Raw genomic sequence first — 24,023 nt, forward strand, 5'->3', positions numbered from 1 at the left:
TCTTTTTGGTATTCATATATAATATCAAACTGCCACAGTCAATAAAAAACTATATAGCTGGGCTTTGTAGAGAACTAGTTTAGAAACTTAATGGTTAGTCAAGATCCCACATAGCTTTAGTGTCTAAATATTTGCCATCAACCCTTTAAGGAAGAAACATTATTAGGGCTTTGCCACTAATAGTATATTTGATACTAAATTTTTGTTACTACTGTTTGTACGGCTATCAACCAACTTCTCTCCATCTTTTTTTAAAAATTTCTCTCCCCTTCCCCCACCCCCGCTCCCATTGTCTGTTCTCTATGTCTATTTGCTGCATGTTTTTCTTTGTCCACTTCTGTTGTTGTCAGCGCACGGGAATCTGTGTTTCTTTTTGTTGTGTCATCTTGTTGTGCCAGCTCTCCGTGTGTGCGGCACCATTCCTGGGCAGGCTGCACTTTCTTTCATGCTGGATGGCTCTCCTTATGGGTGCACTCCTTGTGTGTGGGGCTTCCCTGCGTGGGGATACCCCTTCCTGGCATGGCACTCCTTGCTCATGGGCCAGCTCCACATGGGTCAAGGAGGCCCGGAATTTGAACCACGGACCTCCCATGTGGTAGACGGACGCCCTAACCACTGAGCCAAGTCCGCTTCCCTCTCCATCTTATTTTATGTTATAATGGCTTCTACCTACTGCTACAAGGTACTCTCTTGTATCTTGATACTACTGGATAAAATGGCCTTGAATCACTGAGTGGAAGTTCATCTGTCCTCTCCCAAATAGACAGTGGTATAAGAACAGAGAAACTTTTGTTGTGAAAACCATTGAAACTTTGGTGTTGGTTGATAGGACAGATAGCATTATCTACTGTTCAGTTTCATAGTGCTGCTGTAACAAAATTTCTGCAGACTGGGTGCTTAAAGCAACAGAAACTTACTGTTTCACACTTATAGAGGCTGGAAGTCAAATCAAGGTGTCAGCAGAGTCAGGCTTCCTCTGAAGTCTTTGGTCTGGTGGACTTGCTGGCAGTCCATGGTATTCTTTGGTTTTTGGGATAATTCAGTTTCTGCCTCTTTCATACAGTCAGCTTCTGTCTCTGTCTCATACGCTCACTGTTCCAAATTTTTGCCTTTTGTAAGTATAGTAAGTCTTATTGGATATGGGCCCACCTTAATTCAGTTTGGCCTCATCTTAACTAATAACGTCATCAAAGATAAGTTTGCAAAAAGGATCACATTTACAAGACTGGTGGTTAAGATTTGAACATATCTTTTGGGGGGCACAGAAGTCAATCCCTAACACTTACTTTGATTAATAATAGAAATTGATGGTTTGAATTGGGTTGCTACTGTAATAAAATCTCAGAATATTTGCCATTGGCTTAAGAGTTGGTCAGCAGGGAACACCTATAGCATACTTGATTACTGGATGGCTAAGAATCCATGATCTATGATGAATATTTGGTAAAACTCTTACCTTTGGTAACTTGGAGGACATAACATGTGTTTATGAAGCTTTTTAGCTTTAGAAGTTGTCAGTAGTGTATGTTAGATGTAATTGTATTACCTTGACAAATGTAGTCAAAAAAGAGATGAGTTTAGTAAAGAATTTTATGGTTTTCAGGAATGAAAGAAAATAGAAACCAGATATTCAAGGCCTTGCAAAGTTGTAAAAGCTGAATGCTTCTAAACTATAGACAAATAAGACTTGGATTTTTAAAAAGCTTTGAGGCAGTAAGACTTCTCAGGTAAACAGTGGCTCATCTTTGCTGCAGAGATCAGATTAAGGTACCTGACCTTCCTCTTAAGCCTGAAACACCTATGTAGTTATCATTAAGTTAAAGGAGAGATACATTGGGAGAAAAAACAAAGAAATAAAATAGAACAATTTAACAGAAAGAATTTCAAGTTTAGTTATTGGCACACAGAACTGAGTGGAAGTTCCTGCAATTCTGATGCAGTTTTATTGCTAGAGAAACTATTGAATCTGGTCAGTGAGTCCTAAAAATCATCCTTAGGCAGGAAGGCATGAGGGCGTGCACCTCAACAACAGCCTTATATGTGGCCAAGAGAGTTAATATAGACCTGCAGAGGAGAGAGCTGTGGGCATGGCAGGCCATGGAAACCAAGGACTAGGGAGTTTTCCCAGAAAGCAACATCAGAGCCTTATAAAGGAGTTTCTTGCTTCACAATATATAACTAATAGGGTTTCAGAATGCTACAGATTAGTAAGTACTGCTTGTCTTCCATACTTTACTTTTTTAAATGTGGTTATCCTTTTTCCATTTTTCCATGATTTGTGTTTTTTTGGTGTATGCACATAGTTCATAGATTATGGGAACAGGAGGAGCCACATCCTGACCTGTTGAAGACTGTGAATTAAAGAACCTAGATTTTGTGCTAGATGGTCCCTTGGGTAGTCTTCCTAGAATAGGGCTTGTGTGTGTTCTCTATCTAGGAGGGAGAGTAAAAAATGAGTATTTAATGACTGGAATGGGGGATTGTGGCAGAGACTAGATACTCACCAACCTGTTTACTCTTCCCGTGCACACAGATAAACAAGATTTTCTATCTCCCTTGTATAAAGGTAAGGTCTGTGACTATTTCTTGTCAATAGAATATGAGCAGAAGTCATTCTGGAATAAATGTAAGATTTGTTTACTTTCTTTTCCTTTGCTAATGGTCATCTCAAAGCTAGATATTGAAGATGGTGGTTTCACAAGATGGAAGAATTGGGTCCCTAAATCACTGTGTACAAAGTGTCTTTCTCCAAATACCATATTCTTGCTCTACTCCCGTAATTTTCATTGAATAATATTAGATTTTTATTGTGTTAAGCCACTGAGACTTGGGAGTTATTTGATATAAAATTAACTTACACTGACTATTTTAGCCAGGAAAAAATAAATATGAAAACTAGTATTTATATTAATAATATTTTGATGGCATTTAGACAGTAGTATTTCTATGTTACTTATAAGCACCATGCTAAGCACTTAACACATTATCCATTTTACTTAATGTTTACATTTACCTATTGGAAGTAAATGCTATTTTAGTATTTACTAAATCCCTATTTTAGAGATTTAGGAAACCAAAGCTTAGAACATGTAATATCTTGTTCTTGTAGCTACAATTTATTGGTTCCTATTCTTTTAAAAATTGTCTTTCTAATAGACTATTGTATTATAAGGATCAAAGACAATGTCTGCCATATTCACTGCTGTATATCATTAGTGCGTAATATAGTTTGCAGTAAGGCAGAATAAATATTGAACAAATGTGTTAACTATATTGTCATAGAGCACTATACTAGGTTCTATAAAGGGATAGAAAGGTTATTAAACCCATCTCTCCAGGAGCGTCCAGTCAAATGGGAGGTGATAGGAAGTCAATGATGAGGATAACTACAAAATACTAAGAGTGCGTGGGAGAATTTAAGTCTGTCTAGGGGAAATCTGTGGAGACTTTTTCCCTCATAGGTAAAAGGTTAGATTGGTTGTGAAAGGTGTGGTTGTTCTAAAACCTGGCCCTCTGACATCCCATCAAGATATGAAGGTATATACCTCTTTCCTCTTTCTTTGAATCAGAGTAGCTTCCTGATAGATTGGGCCAGAAGAATATATGTCTTCGGAGACTTGGTCATAAATGGTGTTACAGCTTTCCCCCTTTTCCTTGGAATACTTGCTGGTGCCTTGATCTACAGTGTAAGAAGTCTAACTCTCTCTTGCCATTATCCTTTGAGGAAACCAAGCAACAAGGAGAGGCTAAGAGTTGGTATTGTGTTGACAGTCTTAGTCTTTCATTCTTTTACTCCAGGTGCCAAGCATGTGCGTGAGCAAGATGATTTCAGCCCCTTACTGTTGAGTCATCACCAGTCTCCAAGTTACCCTAGATGAGGCCCTAGATATCATGGAACAAAAATAAGCCATCTCCTCTTTGTGCTTTCTGAATTCCTGATACACAGACTCCATGAACATAATAAAATGGTGCTTTGTTTTGGGAACGTAAGTGGAACTTGGACCTGCTAAAGAGAAAAGGCAAACTATACTGCTCTAGCAAAAGCCCTGTGATTGAATATTTTTACTTATAGCTTAGTATTTATTTTGGATTTGGGCCAATGGTAGTCATAACAGAAAAAAGGGCTGCAAAGGTAGTAGGGGCCAATTAATACATCCTTAACAGGTTTAAACATTTTTTCTGTGAATGGGCTATGTGTATTACGAGACTTTTTGAACATAGAACATAGAGAAAATTACTATGAAACTTTCTCTCCTTCTTTTACATAATTCCAACTTCCTGGAATGTGTCTAAAGTTCATTTATGCAATTATGTGTTCACCCAACAAACATTTGTCACACATGTACTTTCTGCCAAGAACATAGTTCTTGTGAAGACAGAAGACTTAACTTTTTTTTTCCATGAAATTATTCACTGTCTCAACAAGGGTCTAATAAGACAGCTAGCTGTAATATTATTTATATCTCTATATAGAGCTCAAAAGTTATCATGGGTGTGTGTTAACAATAAGTAATCATATCGAATATTCTGAGCATGAATATGGTAAGAAAGGCTTTAATATTAAATCACAATCAGAAAATTTTATTTTGTAGAGTGGTAAATGCGTATCTCTATGCATTTGTCAAAACTCACTTGTCTATATGAAAAAGCCTGCTGGGAGTTTGATTGAGATTGCATTGAATCTATCTATCAATTTGGGGAGAATTAACATCTTAATATTTATCTTCCAATCAATGAACTGAAGATTTCTGTTTATTAGATTGTCTGATTTCTTTCATCATTGTTTTGTAGTTTTCAGCATATGGAGCTTACACATATTTGTAAGATTTATACCTGAGTATTACATTCCTTTTGGTATGATTGTACATGGTACTACAAACAATTTTCAAATTCAAGTATTCATTGCTAATATATGTTAAAAATATAATTGATGTTATAGATTGAATTTGTATCTTGAAACCTAACTAAAATTACTTAATAGTTCTTTGAGCCTTTTCTTCATTTCCATTGGGTATTTTCATTTTGTATTTGGTAATTTTGTTTGTTTTTCTTTAGAAAATGTTCTTAAACTTTTCAAGTCATGATGTACATTTGTGATGGTGTTATCAGCTAAGCCTGTCAGTATCGCCTCTTTAAAAATTTTCATCAAAAATTGTTTTGTGCAGGTTTGTTTCTAAATCTTTGTTGTTATTTATCTTATATTTGTTTGTGTATTACTTCTTATTGCCAGAATTGGGTTCCAAAGGTCTTTGCCAGTTTTTCCTTAAAAGGCCATGCTCTTTTAATACCCAAAATATTTGCCTTTTTGAAGTATATTTTTAGGAAACAATAAAACTGGATATCATTGTAGAATAAAGGTTTTTTTATTTGAAAAGTAACATTTGTTCTATTGTTAAGCAAATCTGACTTTGTTAAATTATTTAATGCTTTTATGCGTTATCATGTTATCATTTTAGAACAGGGATAACAACTAGAGTAATTTCTTTCATTGCCTGTTATTTAATATGGAATTCCATCACAAGGGGCCAGCAGGTTTTCTCCTTCTGTGCCACTGATTTCCTTTTACAGGAAAGAATTTATATACTAATTAAAGACCACAATGCCTAATTGATGGGGTTGAGGTCCAACAAACCAATATTTTGCAGATTAACCAAGGATTGTGTAGAATTAGTAACATTTTAAGAAGAGAGATACTCTTACAAGTATATAGGCATTAAAGCAGAGAGAATATTCCATGCCTAGATAAGTATCCCATTTCTACTTAGTAATACCCTCCATATGAGTTAAACCTAATTTTGAAGAGTGATACCTTAGGAGTATTTGCGTCAGTTAAATATGCTATCATTGTACTGCCAAGTGGCACCTTTCTTTAGACTATTATTCTCTTTGGGGATCTCTTAGCTTATAAACAGCCTTAAATAGTTAAAATAAATTCTGAATAAAAACACTTCTTGCTAGTTAATTAGCTGTACTGGTTGATTAAAATCAATCTACAGGTTTAATGTGGATGACTGGAAGTCTAAGGAGTCAGTTATAGCATTATATTCTGTCATTTATAACCTTCATGTATCAGAAGAATTAATTTCTATAGTGAAGAATGTCTTTGTAGCAGTTTGATATGGTTTATGAATTCCAAAAATAGATATTGGATTATGTTTGTAAATTGGTTTGTATCTGGGCGAGATTAAATTATCATTAGGACTTTGACTGGGCCACATCAGTAGGATGTTGAGTCCCTGCCCCCTTGGAGTTTTTTGTTTTCTTAAAATTTATTGAAGTATATCACTCATACATAAACAGTAACTGTATAATGTTGTGACCTTACAAAACAAACATATGTAACGTCATATAGGACTCTCATAACTCATCCTACCACCAATAACTTGAATTGTTGTTAAACTCTTTTTAATTAATGATTAAAGAGCATTGGAGTTTTGATGCTGGAGCCTGGGACGTAAGCACACAGAGGAGCAGAGCAGAATCCAGCCCTGGGGAGAGAGACAGAGCTGGTCGCCTGATAGTCTACAGCTGGCCTTGTGGAGAGAGACAAAAGCTAGAGAGCCTCATGGTCTACAGCTAACTTTGTGGAGAAAACAGAAGAGCTGAGCCTGGAGAGAAATGAGCCCCGGGAAGAGAGGAAGCCAGGAAGCCTGAACCCTGGCAGAAGTCCGCAGCCATCTTGCTTCAACACATGGCAATAGACTTTGTTGAGGGAAGTAGTTTATGTTTTATGGCCTAGTAACCATTGCTTCCACTCCAAATACATACGCTTTATAAAAAACCAACATATTTCTGGTATTTTGCATCAGCACCCCTTTGGCTGACTAATACAGTCTTCATGCCAGTTATATCAGAAATAATATTTATTTTCTTTGAGAAAAAGCATAATATGACTTTTAGAATTCAGGTAGATAGAAGGAAAATGTTTTGATCCAAAATAACTAGTCTTGAAATGCAAGGTTGTTATTCTTAGAAATTATGGCTTTGTTTGATGCAAAAGGCCTTCTACTCTGACCCCAATTTTTTTAAAAAAGATTTATTTATTTATTTAATTCCCCCCCCTCCCCCAGTTGTCTGTTCTCTGTGTCTATTTGTTGCGTTTTGTTTCTTTGTCCGCTTCTGTTGTCGTCAGCGGCATGGGAAGTGTGGGCGGTGCCATTACTGGGCAGGCTGCACTTTTCTTTCGCGCTGGGTGGCTCTCCTTATGGGTGCACTCCTTGCGCGTGGGGCTCCCCTATGCGGGGGACACCCCTGCGTGGCGTGGCACTCCTTGCGCGCATCAGGACTGCACATGGGCCAGCTCCACACGGGTCAAGGAGGCCCGGGGTTTGAACCGCGGACCTCCCATGTGGTAGACGGACGCCCTAACCACTGGGCCAAGGCCGTTTCCCTCTGGGCCCAATTTTTAAGATAGTTGAGAGTCAGGCTTTTTACTCCTCTGACTTTGCAAGAGGACCTGACAACATAATCTCCTTAATGTTGAAAAATACAAAGCCAAACGGTATTCTACACTTTCTAGCAAGTAAGAAAACTGATTTATGTCTAAATGGCAGATGTATGATAAGAAATTAGAACCTTTTTTGAACTATTTTAGGCTCTAGAATTTACTATCCTTAGCCAAGCTTTTTGCTAAGAGAAATGTCTGAAATGCTCAGAAATAGTGCAGTTCATGCCTGTAACAAAATTTATTTCCTGTTGTTGATGACTTAAGTATTTGCTTTTTTCTCAAAATTTCAGTATTAGCAATGAGAGAAATCTAGTTTGAAATCTTGAGGGATGATGTTTCTAAGGAAAGGTGCAGAATTGGCAAGTTTTAAGGTGCAGAACTTAAAGAGGATGACTTCTACGTTTGCTTTTCCTAATCTGTATGTTACATGAATTGCTCCAGGAGTCAGACTTGAGCACCTTCTGGCTCAGAAACTTTATGGCATAATTTCTTGAAGAATACAAATATTACTTAAGATTGATGGTGACTCTTTTTAAAGTAATTTTTGAGACGGCCTATTAGCCAGGAGTCATGCTGAAAGAGAACTGAATTGATGCTTTACTGTGATTTGCTTTAAGATAGGATTTCTAGTCCTATACTTACTGGTTTGTAAGGAGAGCTATAAAACTATGCTATCTTATCTTAGGACAAGAAAGGACAAGTATTTTATGAAGCAGCAGGGCCTTATCAGAAGCTTGAGTTAAGCAGCAATTTTAATGAATTGGTTTGATGAATAATAATATTTTAATGTTCTTTTTTAATGAATTGGTTTGATGAATAATAATATTTTACTGTTCTTTGAAAGAGAATTTCTAGAATTCTTCTAGATTAGTATACTTGTTGCATCAGCTAAGGAAACCAAATTCTTTTCTTGTTCCTAAACCAGTAGATATTTCCAATCTTTTCCAGAGAGAGGGCAGGATAGGCAGAGAAGGGGGAGAGGGAAGAAGGGTGGGAAGGGAGGAAAGAAAAGACAACAGGAGAGAAAGAAGATACAAAGTCAGCAAACACAAAAAAGCATTGTTTGCAACTGAAAGAGAGTGTCCCTCTTGCCTCATCTTAAATCTGTTTCTGTAAATCTTCTCATCAAGAGCAAAGTCTAAACTCAATTAGAGGCTATAGTGCATTTGGTAACTTATTATAACCTCATTTTCCTTTCTTTCCTGGGTACCAGGAAATACTGTAATAAACTTTTGAATGCAGAACATGATACTGCAGCCATATTTGAGCCCTATGCTTATGTCTTTGTTGTACACACTTATATCTGTGTTTGATAAAAGGAAATTAAGCATTTTTATGTTGTCACACATTAAGATATATACGTCCCTAGACTATTTTTCTTTTACTTTAAAGTTATGTGATGGGAAGCAGATTTGGCTCAACTAATAGAGCATCTGCCTACCACATGGAGGCCAGGGTTCAAACCCAAGGCCTCCTGACTTGTGTGGTGAGCTGGCCCACGCACAGTGCTGATGTGCATAAGGAATGCTGTGCCATATAGGGGTGTCCCTTGCATAGGGGAACCCCACGTGCAAGGAGTGCACCCTGTAAGGAGTGCAGCCCAGCCCAAAAAAAGTGCAACCTGCTCGGGAGTAGTGCCGCACACACAGAGAGCTGATGCAGCAAGATGACACAACAATAAGAGACACAGATTCCCGGTGCTGCTGACAGGAATACAAGTGGACACAGAAGAACACACAGCAAGTGCACACAGAGAAGCAGACATTTGGGAGGGGCGGGGAAGGGGAGAAAAATAAAATAAATCTTAAAAAAAAGAAAGTTATGTGAAATATAGGTTTAGCCTCTTATACTTGTTTAAACATCACTTATATATGGAAGCCAAACCTCAGAATGTCCCTCTGAGTATGTGAGACAACATCTTCATCCTAGCTTACTGGCACTTCTGCTAGTCTGGGTAGATTGGTGGGAGACAAACGATCTATCCAGTAGGTGCTAACATTTCTGTTCATTCTTCCTAGGCAGGGAAAGCAGTGAAAATAATAATAAATAATAACTCCACTTAGGCAAGATTAGCCATATTTTTAGAGTGAAGACAGGAAGACTATTACCCCCTTCCTTTTGAGAAAAATTAAGTAAAGCATCAGTAGATGGATGGATAAACAAAATTGGTATATACATACAGTAGAATATTACACAGCCTTAAAAGGAATAAAATTCTGATATATGCTACTACGTAGATAAATCTTAAAGATATCATGTTTTGTGAAATAAGTCAATTATAAAGGGACAGATACTGTATGATTCCATTTATATGAAATAACTAGAATATGCAAACTCATAGAGACAGAAAGTAGAGTACAGGTTACCAGGGGCAGAGGCAAGGGGAATATGGAGTTAATGCATAATGGGTATAGGGTTTCTGTTTGGGGTGAAGGGGAAGTTCTGATAATGGATGGTAGAAAGGGCAGTGTGACATCGTGAATGTGATTAATCCCACTGTTTGGTAGGCTTGGGAATAGTTTAGATGGGAAAGTTTGTGTTGTATATGTTTCTACATTTAAAAAAAATTGAAACAAATAGCCAAGACTGGACAAGACTTATGTATAGTAATAATTTTAGTCCACATGATAGAAAATAAAAAGTAAAATCTGAAGCACAGTCTAATTTGAAATCAGGTGTCTCATTCACATCCGTTTTATTTGCTTTAAATTCAGACAGATTGTGAACAACTTTAAAACAGGAAGGTAGAGTAAATGAATGCAAGAAACCCAATCTGATGCTGTAGTCTCTTATACAATAGCCACTAGACACATGTTGTTATAAAATTAAAATTAATTTTAAAAATAAGATGAAAAATTCATTTCTTCATTTCTATTAGCCACATGTCAAGTGCTCAATAGCCACATTTACTCAGTGGCTACCATCTTGGACAGTGCAGATATAGAACAGTTCCATCATCACAAAGTGCTATCTGATGACAGTGGTCTGACACAAGAGAAAAGCTGCTGGGAAATTGCAATATGTTTCATTAAAAAATTTTTTTTAATTAAAAAAAATTTATTTATAACTGCCCCAGGATGGCTCCCTCATCTGTCTACTCATTGCTCATGCTGGCTTTCTGTTTGCTGTGTTTATTCATCTTCTCTGAGAGGTACCGGTAACTAAACCTGGGACCTTTCATGTGGGAGGCAGGCACCCAACTTCTTGAACCACACCCGCTCCCTCATTTATTTTTGGGTGCTCAGAAAGCCAGGCCTATCACAGTGCTTTGTATATAATAAAGTTTTCAGTAAATAGAAGAAGAGAGAATACTTCCCAATTCATTTTATGAAGCCACTGTTACCCTGATCTTAAAACCAGAACAAAGATAGTACAAAAAAAGAGAAAATTTCAGATGGGTATCTTTCATTAATACCAGATGCCAAAATCTTTAGAAAATATTATAAAATAGAATTTAGTAATATAATACAAAGAGAACTATATACTATAAATATACTATAACCAAGTGAAGTTTATTGGGATGCAAGGCTGCTTCCGTATTTGAAAATCAATCCATGTGATCTACCATATTAATGGATAAAGAAGAAATATCACATGACTATATCAATCAATGGAGAAAAAGCATTTGGCAAAACTAAACACTCATTCAGGGTAAAAACTCTCAGAAAACTAGGAATAAAGGGCGCTTCTTCAACTTGATTAAGAACATCTACAAAAAACTTAGACACCCATTATACTTAATGGTGAAGGACTGAGTGCTTTCCATATAAGACCAGAAAGACAGAAAGGATGTTTGTCTCACCACTGCTATTCATATAGTACTGGAAGTTCTAGACAGCATAATAAGGCAAAACAAGGAAATAAAAGACATACAGATTGCAAAAGAAGAAATAAATCTGTCCTGATTTGCAGATAACTTGATGATCTAGGTTGAAAATTCCAAGGAACCTACAAAACAGAAACAAAAACAAAATCTCATAAAAGTAATAAGTGAGTTCTGAATGTTCACAGGATACAAGGTCAACATAGAAAAACAACTGCAATGCTGTATGTTAGCAATGAACATGTGAAACTGAAATGAAAATACAATCAATTTACATACACTCAAAAAAATGAAATTCTTAGGGATAAATCTAAATAAATATATACAGGACTTGTAGGTTGAAAATATATAAACTGGTGAAAAACAAAGATGGTCTCAAAAATGGAGAGAAGTACTGTGTTCATGGATTGGAAGACTCAACATAGTAAAGATGTTAATTTTACCCAAATTTATATCCACATATAACCCAATTTCTATCAAAATCCAAGTAAGATTTTTTTTTTCTATATATGGACAAGATTATTCTAAAATATGTGTGGAAAAGTCAAGGAAATAGGATAGCTAAAACAATACTAAAAAAATAAAGTGGTAGAAGTCACTCTGCTTGATTTCAAGACATTATATAGCTATAGTAATCAATATTAAGTAGTATTAACAGAGGGATACACACATAGATCAGTAGAGAACCCAGAGAGAAGTGGATTTGGCTCAACTGATAGAGCATCTGCCTACCACATGGGAGGTCCAGGGTTCAAACCCAGGGCCTCCTGACTCGTGTGGTGAGCTGGCCCACTTGCAGTGCTGAGTGCAAGAAGTGCTGTGCCACACCGAAGTGTCCCCTGCATAGGGGAGTGCCATGTGCAAGGAGTATGCCCCATAAGGAGAGCCGCCCCATGCGAAAAAAGCACAGCCTGCCCAGGAGTGGCGCTGCACACACAGAAAGCTGACGCAGCAAGATGACACAACAAAAAGAGACACATATACATGGTGCCACTGACAAGAATCCAAGTAGACACAGAAGAATACCCAGCCAGTGGACACAGAGAACAGACAACTGGGTTGGGGGGGGGGTAGGGGCTGGAGGGGAGAGAAATAAATAAAAAATAAATCCTAGGAGGTAAGTATGTGTATAAGGAAGGGATAAAATGGGGGCATAAGGTTACCTTTGGGTGGGGCTTTGCGGGCTTGAGGGGGGCTAGGGATGGGCGGATGGGTAATATTGCCCAAGAAATTGGGGGGAGGGTGGGGCAACATACGAACATAGGAGATTGTCAGGTGTTGGTTGAGAGTATGATGCTGAGAAAACCTTTTCAAAATATAATTAGGAAAGTTACCTGTTTAAGATACTTAAAGGGGATAATCTGATGTAGGACAGACTCCTAGGGAATATGTGAATGCTCATTTTGCCAGAGTGGGTTATACCATTGGGTAGAGACCTATATAATGAGAGTGAAGGTGGACCCACATCCTGGGGAAGACTAATGCCATCAAATAGAGGGAACTGTATCTCTCAAGAGAAATGGTGGCTCCCAGGGCATTAGGGCTGTTGAGCAAGTCAAGCCGTCAGCACTGTTGCAAGTATCTCTGAACATGGCTCCTCAAGAAATGAAGATTGACTGTCACTGTGGGCCCCAAGGGGAGGGGGAAATAGATATTGAATAGATGGAACCAATGTAATTGCGAGGGCAATGGAAGTGTTTCACAAGAGTACACAAGGATGGATATAAAACATGTAATATTACACCAAAAACATATAGGGGATGGCAGACTAATAACATAAACCATAATGTAAAACATAGGATAACTAAAAATTTAGAAAACTGTATAGCCTAAAGTATAAACCACAATGTAAACATAAATGTTACCTTGTTTGAAAGCTATTGTCTCAATATCTGTACATCAGTTTCAGTAAATATGATATGAATAAGTTAAAAGATTATTGCTGTGGAAGGGAAAAGGGTTTATATTGGATATGTGGGAGTACTGTATATTGTATATATGAATTACTGTGATCTATGGCTCTTGTGAAGAGAAGCTCAATAATTAGGAAAAAAGAAAAGAAAAAGATAGGATGTAGAATTTTTTCAAATCAATATGTATTCTATATCTAACCTTTAAACTCACTGCTGTATTCCATTTTACTATTAAGGGAACCTGGCATTATATTGGGCTTCACTTTTCAGGACGTTTTGGATCACAGAGTGGTTCAACAATGGTAGCGGAGGAATACTGGTATGGGATGTTATTGACAGGGGACATATGGTTGACAGGGAGTTATACAGGGCATGTATCCAGGGTGCATGGAAATGTTTGGATATACTCATAGTGGAAACAATTAAAAACAACACCTGGGGGGGATACTGGGTTCCTGACCGCGGCGGGGGGGAGGGAGGGGGGCACTCTGTCGTGGTCCCTACGGGAGCAGCGGCAGTCCCCTGGGTGCAACGGCAAGGACCAGGAAGGAATGAGGGTCCAACAGTGAGTCCCTGATACTAATGACTATGCTTCTGAGCCTATACACCTGAAATAAGAACAAGGCCTAGAGCAGCACTGTGCCTAAGAGTTCCCTCCTGACAGCCTCCATGTTACTCAAATGTGGCCAGTCTCGAAGCCAAACTCAGCATGTAAATGCACTGCCTTCCCCCCAGCGTGCGGCATGACACCCGGGGATGAGCCTCTCTGGCACCGAGGGATCACTACCAAGTACCAACTGATGACGTAACTAGAAAATGACCTTGAATTAAAGGTTCAACACGGACCAGTAGAATATCCCTGTCTACATATAATAACAGGAGTTAAAAATGCTGCTTGACCTAAATTAAGGGGGAAATGGAAAGGACAAATGAATTTATATGGCTATGAGTCTCTAAAAACGAGTCTGGAGGTTGTCAGAAGGATTGCCCTTATGCACACCTGAGCAGAGTCTCAGAGACAGATAAAGTAGATACAACCCCAGGTATTGGTCCTTTTGAGGGCTAAAGAGACCCACAGGTTTTATGGTCATGGCAGGTGGAGTTCACTGCCATGTTAGTTGGCCCATCTTTGGAGTTGGTGTTTCTGCGTGATGGCGCTGGACTCAGATGTGATCTCTTTTCACAAGCCTTTCCTACTACTTTACTGGAATTGCAGTTGGTGCTGGGGTTTAAGTTATATCTAGGGGATCTGAATCTCTGAACTGACAATATGATAGCTAGGCCCTGAACCTCAACAGACTTTAGCTCCTACACTCTGCGCTCAAGGGGAGGGGGAACACTCAGCGCCGTTGAGAAGCAGCTGAACCTGATCGCCCAGGGCAAGGCCAACTACCAGCAGGTCCTGGGGCACACCCTGGACATCTTCAAGAGGAAGTTCCACTACTTTGTCGACTCCATCGCTGGCATGGACGAGTTGATGGAGGTGTCTTTTTCGCCACTGGCAGCCACGGGCAAGCCCCTGTCCCAGTGTGGGAAGTGCCTCCGGTTCATGAAGTATATCCAGGCCAAGCCGAGCTGCCTGCACTGCTCCCACTGCGATGAGACCTACACGCTGCCCCAGAACGGCACCATCAAGCTCTACAAGGAGCTCCGGTGCCCCCTGGACGACTTCGAGCTGGTCCTGTGGTCCTCAGGCTCGCGGGGCAAGAGCTACCCGCTGTGCCCCTACTGCTACAACCACCCGCCTTTCAGAGACATGAAGAAAGGCATGGGCTGCAACGAGTGCACGCACTTCACCTGCCAGCACTCGCTGAACATGCTGGGCATCGGCCAGTGCGTGGAGTGCGAGAGCGGCGTGCTGGTGCTGACCCCACCTCGGGCCCCAAGTGGAAGGTGGCCTGCAACCGGTGCAACGTGGTGGCGCACTGCTTCGAGAACGCCCACCGCGTGCGCGTGTCCGCCGACACCTGCGCCATCTGCGAGGCCGCCCTGCTCGACGTGGACTTCAACAAGGCCAAGTCCCCACTGCCTGGCGACGAGACGCAGCACACGGGCTGCGTCTTCTGCGACCCCGTCTTCCAGGAGCTGGTAGAGCTGAAGCACGCGGCCGCCTGCCACCCCATGCACCGCGGCAGCCCGGGGTGCCGGCAGGGCCGGGGCCGGGGCCGGGGTCGGCGGCCCCTGGGCAAGCCCAGCCCCCGGCGGCCCAAGGACAAGATGTCAGCCCTGGCTGCCTACTTCGTGTGACAACCCCATGGTCGTCCTTGGGGTCCCCGAGACCATTAAAACACATTTTCACTCTGGAAAAAAAAAAAAAGAATGTCAACCACCACACCATGGAGCCTAGAGTGCCTACAACTGAAAGCAGGAGGATTGCATCCAATATCCATGTGGAATCTAAACCCCCTCTTGACATAGATGTGGAATGGACACAACCAAGCCAAGGTCCACAGGAAGAAGTAATACAGTAAGGATTAGAGTGGACTTAATGATATTCTATTCATGATCTATTGTGGTTAATAATCGAGAAAATGTGGCATTGATGTGGAAAAAGTGGCCATGGTGGCTGCTGGGTGCGGGGAAGGGGAGGAAGAGAAGAGATGTGGAGGCATTCTCGGGACGGAGTTGTCCTGGGTGGTGCCCCAGGGACAATTGCTGGATGTTGTATGTCCTCCCATGGCCCACTGGATGGAACGTGGGAAAGTGTGGGCTATGGTGTGGAACACGGGACATGGGGTGCAGCGACGCCTGGAGATATACTCACCAGACGCAATGGATGTGACATGATGATGTTATTGGGAGAGTGTTATTGGGGGGGGAGTGGTGGGGCGGGGGCGGTGGGGGCAAATGGGGACCTCGTATTTTTTTAATGTAATATCTTTTTAAAAAATGAATAAATTGAGTAGAATTTGAAAAAAAAAGTTGTTCTCTTGATGGGTAGTGAAGTTTAGATTACTTATAAAACACTCATTTTCTTTTATTTACTCTGTAATATTCATTTTTTTCACCTTCATTTAAACAAATACACTGCTATATCAGTATTTTGCATGTAATTTTTTCTATTAACAGTAACAATATAAAATATTAAATTAAAATGTAATTATATTAATACTATAAGTGTTATGTATGTATTCACCAAAACTTTAAATTAAATGTAAAATTGAAAATTAAAAAAAAAAAAAAAAAGTACGAACACGAGCAGCGCCATGAGCAACACTGCCGTCGTCTCCGGCACTGCGGACCCGGGCCCCAGCGGTGGGCGGGTGGCAGAGCCAGCAGCGACAGAGGCAGCGGCACTGAGGGAATCCAGGTAACTCACGTCTCCTGAGCCCTAGTTCTGAGCAGATGCAGACTCTCTTCAGTTTCCTAGGCAAGATCAACAAATTGCACCTCTTCCGACCGTATGATTCACCTTTGCCGGTCTCATCATATGTCTGCTTTCTTAAGTTCCATAATACACACTCAGCAGTTGTGGCACAGCGTCTGACAAACACTGTATTCGTTGACAGAGCTTTGATAGTCGTACCATATGCAGAAAGAATTATTCCTGATGCAACTAAGGCTTTGTTTCTCTTGGCACCAGCTAATGCAGTGGCAGGTCTTCTGCCTGGTGGTGGACTCCTCCCTACACCCAACCCACTTACTCAGATTGGGGTTGTTCCATCGACTGCTTTGGGAGCTCCTACTCTTGATCCTGCCCTTGCTGCCCTTGGGCTTCCTGGAGCAAACTTAAACTCTCAGATCAGTTGCTTGCTGCAGATCAGTTGCTGAAGCTTATGAGTACTGTTGATTCCACGTTGAATCATGTAGCTGCTGGTCTTGTTTCACCAAGTCTGAAATCAGATACCTCTAGCAAAGAAATAGAGGAAGCCATGAAAAGAGTAGGAGAAGCACAGTCCCTAATTTCTGCTGCTATGGAACCAGATGAGAAGGAAGAAAAACAAAGGGAAAGTCAAGATCACATTCCAGGTAGAAGAGGACTCCCTCATCTTCTAGACACAGGCGATCAAGAAGCAGATAAAGAAGGAAATCGACACAACCGTTCTAAGGTCCACAGGATGGAGGAATAGAGTATGGATTAGAGTGGACTTACTGATAGTCTGTTTATGAACTATTGTAATTAGTAATCGAAGAGGATGTGGCATTGGTATGGAGAGGGTGGCCATGGTAGCTGCTGGGTGTGGGGGGTGGGAGGAGGAGGTGTGATGTGGGGGCATTTTCAGGACTTGGGATTGTCCTGGGTGGTGCTGCAGGGACAGTTACTCGACATTGTGTGTCCTCCCATGGCCCACTGGGTGGACTGTGAAGAGTGTGGGCTATGATGTGGACCATTGACCATGGGGTGCAGCTGTGCTCAGAGATGTATTCACCAGGTGTGGTGAATGTCTCATGATGATTGAGGAGGTTGTTATGGGGGGGCGAAGTGCGGTGAAGGGGGGGGAGTATATGGGAACCTCATTTTTTTAAATGTAATATTAAAAAAATAAATAAAGACCAAAAAAATAAAGTAAAAAAAAAATAAAAAAAGGAGATCACATTCTAAATCAAGGAGTAGGTGATGATCCGAAAGTCCAAGAAGAGAAGATCTCATTCCAGAGAAAGAAGTAGAAAGTCAAGAAGCACATCAAAAGCCAGAGACAGAAGAAAGAAGACAAAGAAAACAAATGTTTCAAAACACCACCAAAAAGTTATAGCACAGCCAAATATTCTAGAAGTGCAAGCAGAGAAAGATGACGAAGAAGAAGCAGTAGTGGAACAAGATCTCCAAAAAACCCAGGTCTCCTAAAAGAAAATTGTCTCACACACCATCTCCTAGGAGATATAAAAAGGAAAAGAAAGATGAAGACGGAAAGAAGCAGAAATGAAAGAGAATGATCAACAAGTAAGAAGAAGAGTAAAGAAAAGGAAAAGGATCTGAAAAGAAAATCAGAGAGTGATAAAGATGTAAAACAGGTTACACGGGATTATGATGAAGAGGAAGAGGAGTATGATAGCAAGAAAGAGAAAAAAGAAGAGAAGAAACAAACAGAAGCAGGTTCCCCTAAAACAAAGGAATGTTCTGTGGAAAAGGGAACTGTTGATTCACTAAGAGAATCCAAAGTGAATGGAGATAATCATCATGAAGAAGACCATGGATATGAGTGACTGAATATTGCCTTTACGAGGAATCCAACTGTATATGTGCATCAGTATCATTTCTTTGTGTGATTTCTTAATGCTGTATTTGTTCATCTCAAACCTAGATGTATACAGCTTTGAGTTATAAATGGTTATAAAACTTCTGATATTGATATTATTTACATCAAAAGCTTTTAGAAAATGGTACATGGGTAATCCGTTCTTGTCTTGGTGAAATTTGATTGAGTAACCCAGCAGTTTTACTATGCTGGTGCTGCTGCATAACAAAAATGAAAAGCTGCATGCATCTATAGCAGGCATGGATTGTTTATGTTGTATGATCTCCTTTATTAAGTAAGTTCACTATAGTATGTCTAGAATTTTGATTCATTGCCATAATAGAGCCATGTAGGGAATGCACTGATTGCATATTAATTGTGGCAGGAATATCCTAAATGTCATTAAAATCCTCCAGCATGATGGATGCACTTATGATCTTGTTTGTTGACATGACAAATTAATATTCTTATAATTACATCTGGAAATGAGCATTTGAAATAGATAATCCTTTAAGCCTTGTGGCTTTTGTTTAACTTTGAAAGGTTAGATATGCACTAACCTTTTTTGATGGCTAATTAGCTTCTAATTATAGACCCAAAAGATGTCAAATAAAATTATCTTTGGCAGTGAGTGAAGAGCAGCGTATTTTGAAATAGAGTTGTATACTTCTTCATACAGTGTTTGGGAGGTTTTTTTTTTTTTACCTGAAATTATTCCACAACATCAGTGAAAATTTATCTACTTATCCTGAGTTCATTTCTAAACAAAAGTTATCTTGTCCTGATTTTCAATTTTCCACTCTTTTAATTTGTTTTAAGCTCAGTGTTGGAAAAGGAGGTAGTGCATTTTAAATTGGCCTTCGTATGCTTTTAAAATAAGACAAATCTACTTGATAATGTACTTTTTATTTTTATTTGATCTCAACTTGTATAAAACCAATAAATTTGTGTTACTGTTATTGTGATAGTAATCTTATGTACTCAGTGATTCCATGTTATATGCAAAGTAGTTATGTAACTTTCCTTAGCTACAAAGTTTCAAAGTTTTGTGCAGTAAAAACAAAAGCAGGCTACAGTCTGTGCCATGTTGATGTACAGTTTCTGAATTTGTTTTACAAGACTTTGATAATAAAACCCTTAAACTTAAGTTCATGTTCCTGTAAAAAAAAAAAAAAAAAGATTAACATTACCAACACTGTCATGATGTTAGTAGAATGTACCCTGCTGATATGACTTGGTCAGAAAGGCATCTCACCTATGTGGTATCCTTCCCCCAAGTCTATAATTCCAGTCTGCTTTTGAGAATATATCAGACAAATCCAAATGGCTGGGCATTCTACAAAATACCTGACTATTACTTTTCAAAACTATCAAGTTTTTTTGGGGGAAAAAAAGACTGAAAAGCAGTCCTGGTTTGGCAGAGACTAAGAACAGAGATTTATATAATCCATCTGGGAAGGCATTGTAAAAACAAATATAAGAATAAGACTGATTAGATACAAAACTTGTTAATGTTCTCTGTAGTTATAAAATTAAAACCTTTGGGTTTATGTTTTCTTCAGGACAGAATACTGAATTTAACATATAACTTAACAGTGTCTGGGTTCTAATCAAAAGGTAAATAGCAAAGTCAAATACAGGTATATTCTCTTGTAGGATTAAATAATCCTTTAGTGGGCTTGTTTAACATTGAAAGGGTGTGTTAAACTCTTCATTTTCCAAGTTTAGGATAAATTTTCTTAACGTGATGGAACTCCACTTGACATTGTAAACCAGATTAAAAGACAAAAAGGTTGCTATTTTCAAAGCACACATAGAAATTAATAGTAAAATCCAATAGAAAAATGGTTAAGGATTACAAACTCAGTTTACTGAAGGAAAATATATATTGCCAGTAACCATGATAAGCTGTCCCCAATCTGTCATAGTTTTTAAAGTACAAATTAAAATAACTATTAATGAGGTTTGGGCTATCAGATTGGCCAAATTATAAAAGACATATAATTAAGTGTTGGTGAGTCTGTAGGCATATTCACACATTGTGGATGATATTCTAATTTTTGCAACAAGGATGTTCATTGGTGTTTCTTGATAGCAAAACACTGAAAATGATCTGGATAGTCTTGGGGTTAGGCAAATACCCCATGTTTTGTAATGGAAAAAAAATGAGGTACCTTGTTTTACTTTTGCACAATATCTTTCCAAATACAATCTTCACCTTCAGTAGCTAAAGTAGGAAGGAGTTTCTAAAGTTGAGTCAGGTGATTGGAGTGGTAAGACTGAGGAGGGAGGGGTAAAGTCAAATGTAGTCAACTGCTTATATGGTGATTCATGAAAGGAGTCAAGTTTTGACTAGCTGCTGTCAAAAAACAAACAAGAAAATGTGTAGAGGGTATGCATATGTGTGTGTGAGTAGCTATGCCATTCCTAAGAATGCATTTTAATGTAATTTAATGGGTGTTTGATGACTAAGGCTACCTCTGATCATACTACAAATTCTCCTATGCATAAAAAATAAAGCCTGCATTTAATATGTAAGTGTATAGGTTTGAAGGATTGATCTAGACCACTGTACTTGTAACTTCCATGACTCTATCTTTGCTGCCAATATAAAAATGCATTGATTATAGATTAGAAAATCACGTGATAGAATTTGCTCATATTGCTTACATTTTGCATAAATTGACAGTATCTAATATATCTAATAACTCGGAGACAGGATTCTCTAATGAGGAAAATGATGTGCCTTTCAATAAAGATTTGTGATGCCTAAATACTCTTCGGCTATTTTAGGATTTATGTCATGTATTGCGACGGTGTTGAACATGTGAGGTGTTGGAAAATCCTCATGATTCAAATATTAATTAGTTTTGTATTCTAGTTCCATACCCTAAAATACATAAGAAATACAGTTTTTTCTACAGGTCTCCAAGTAAATTCTTGGTGTGTACCAAAGCATATTATATCAGTGTTGGATGTCTTTGTTTCTAAAAATGGTCAGCCTTATGTGAAATAGGGGGCCAACTATTACTCAAGTTTAAATTGGCTTGTGAGGTAATTAGCCTCTGTATACCTCTTTTGCCTTGTAGCTGCAGCTTAAGGTTTTTCCTATTCCTTCATAGCATGTGAAAATATCTTTCCTTATCTAAACAATGTTAAAACTTTGTATGTAAATGTACATATGTACCTAAAAGAAATCAGAAACTTTCCCATATTCATATTAACTTTTTTTCTTAAAAAAACAGACTTGGATAGAAAGAGATGATACACTATAGAAAAGGAGAGATTGGGAAGGGTTCAAAGAAAGAAGCATTCTGAGGTTAGAATGGAAGAAGCAAACCGGTCTTACCTGGAAGTTTTGTCTTTTATTTAATCTTAATTCAACCATTGCATTCTGTGCTCAGAACTTATTTAACCCTTCAAACTGGGTCTCTCTCTTATGTTATATTAGTAGATATCGTCCCTTTATAGCCTAATGTCATCCCACTGCCTTTTTGCCTCTGTGGTTTCCAGTGAGAAATCAACATTTATTCTTATCAAGGCTCCCTTGTATGTGACATGCTGCTTCTCTCTTGCAGCCTTCAAAATTCTCCCTTTATCTTCAGCATTGTTCAATTTGACTATATTATGGCATGGTGTGGATCTATTTGGGTTTGTCCTGTTTGGAGTTCATTGATCATCTTGAATGTGTGTACATAATCAAGCCTTTCATTAACTTTGGGAAGTTTTCAGCCACTGTTTCCTTGAATATTCTTTCTGCCTCTTTCTCTTTTCTCCTGGGAGAAGAAGTGATTGATGATGATGTTCAGATTCCTCAGGCTCTTTTCATTTTTCTTCATTCTTTTTACTCAGACTGATTTCCATTGTCTTCTCTTAAGCTTCACTGATTCTTTCTTCTGCCAGCTTCAGTCTGCAAATTGGTATGCAAATAAAGCCATTGTCCTCTACCTTGGTCATATATCAGAATCACATGGGAAATGTGTTTAAAAAACATTAATACTGGAAAGTGGATGAGGCTCAAGCAATTAGGTTCCCGTCTGCCATATAGGAGGTCCAGGGTTCGATGCCCAGGGCCTCCTGGTGAAAGCACGCCCATATGGCGAGCTGGCCCACGCGGAGTGCAGCCCTGTGCAGAGGACTTCCCAACTCAGGAGTGCTGCCCCACACAGGAGTGCTAGCCCACACTGAGAGCTGATGCAGCAAGTTGACACAACAAAGAGAGACACAGAGAAAAGAGAATAAGAGACAGAGCAGATCAGGGAGCTGAGGTGGCACAAGAGAATGATCTCCTCTCTCCCACTCAGGAAGGTCCCAGGATCGGTTCCTTGAGCCACCTAACGAGAATATAAGCCAACACAGAAGAACACACAGCAAATGGACACAGCGAGCAGACAATGGAGGGAGGGGGGAGAAATAAATAAATAAATCTTTAAAAAAATATTAATACTGAATCCTAACTGCTAAGAGATTTTGGCTTATGTGTTTTGGAATGAGGCACTGGCTTTAAATTAAAAAAAAAAAAAAAGCCTCCCAGATGATTTCACAGTATACTGAACCTGAACCACTAAAATAATACATATAAGAGCATGAGGATTTGTAAGGCTAGCTACTAGATAGGTGATTTTACTTGATCTTGTAAATAATTTCATTCCAGGAGATTAAACATTCTTTGACTCAGATACTGTTTAACTCTAATTTACTTGGAAACAATTTACTAATCCATCATCAGACTTCAAATCTGAGAATCCCTTTAATTGAAAATTGAAGAAATTTATGAATATCAGCATATAAAATAAAGTTCTTATAATTTTTTTTTTTACCCATTGCATATAAAGTAACTGCATCACTTGGGTAGGAATTTTTAAATCTACCTTTAACTTTGAAGTAACATGCATGTAATTAAATGAACATTTATTTAGCCTAAACTTCTGGCTTATTTGAAAGATAAAGTGCATTTCAACTAGAATTTTACTTGTTGCTTATACCTCTATTTTTTTAATAGGTACATATCCAAATTCTTTCTCCTTTCTGTAGTTTGTGATTGCTACTAATATTTACACATGAAAAATCATAAATGCTAACTTTGATGCAGAAAACAAGAAGAGTAAGGAACCTTGAGACATTTTTGGTTATTATCTAGTTTTAGAAAATTTAGAACAACTCAGGAACTCAAAAAGGTGCAGATGTATTCTGTAAAATATGTTAATTTATAATACAACTACTTTAATTTTGTGAGTCTGGAATTTCCACATTAAATATATGAGAATTTAAAACTATTTCTTTAAAACATTGTTTAGCAACTGAGCATTGCAAAATATCAGCTGGCAGGATATTAACTTGGAACAGAAGGATGTTCTTTTTTTAGTTGTCTTTTTCCTGCAGATGTGACTTTAACTGAGGAAGATGTTATTTTTTTGTTTGTGCTCCAGCAGGTAATCAGCAGTAGAAAAAAGGACAATAATCATTTGTTAAATGAACTTTGGTTAAGTTAGATAGAGGAGATGTGCAATGGTTTAAAAATGTTTGCAATTTCTGAGACTCTTGTGTTTTTGAAACTCCTCTAGGGAAAAAAAATTTAGAAATAAATTTCAAATTGTTCAATTATAACATCTCTGGTTTTTTTTGGGGGGGAGGGTGGGGAGCAGATACATTCGAGTTTTCTT

General features: G+C 38.7%; 1 protein-coding gene and 2 pseudogenes across 4 annotated transcripts in view; all 3 read left to right on the forward strand.

The window, feature by feature from the left end:
- The window catches only part of SBF2 (SET binding factor 2), a 685,940-nt gene that overhangs the window by 159,902 nt on the left and 502,015 nt on the right, over window positions 1-24,023 (forward strand). The window lies entirely within an intron of this gene.
- LOC139439719 (serine/arginine-rich splicing factor 11 pseudogene) lies at window positions 16,261-17,359 on the forward strand (annotated as a pseudogene).
- LOC139439754 (serine/arginine-rich splicing factor 11 pseudogene) lies at window positions 17,576-18,468 on the forward strand (annotated as a pseudogene).

The sequence above is a fragment of the Dasypus novemcinctus genome, chromosome 10, assembly GCF_030445035.2.
Source record: "Dasypus novemcinctus isolate mDasNov1 chromosome 10, mDasNov1.1.hap2, whole genome shotgun sequence".
NCBI lineage: Eukaryota > Metazoa > Chordata > Mammalia > Cingulata > Dasypodidae > Dasypus > Dasypus novemcinctus.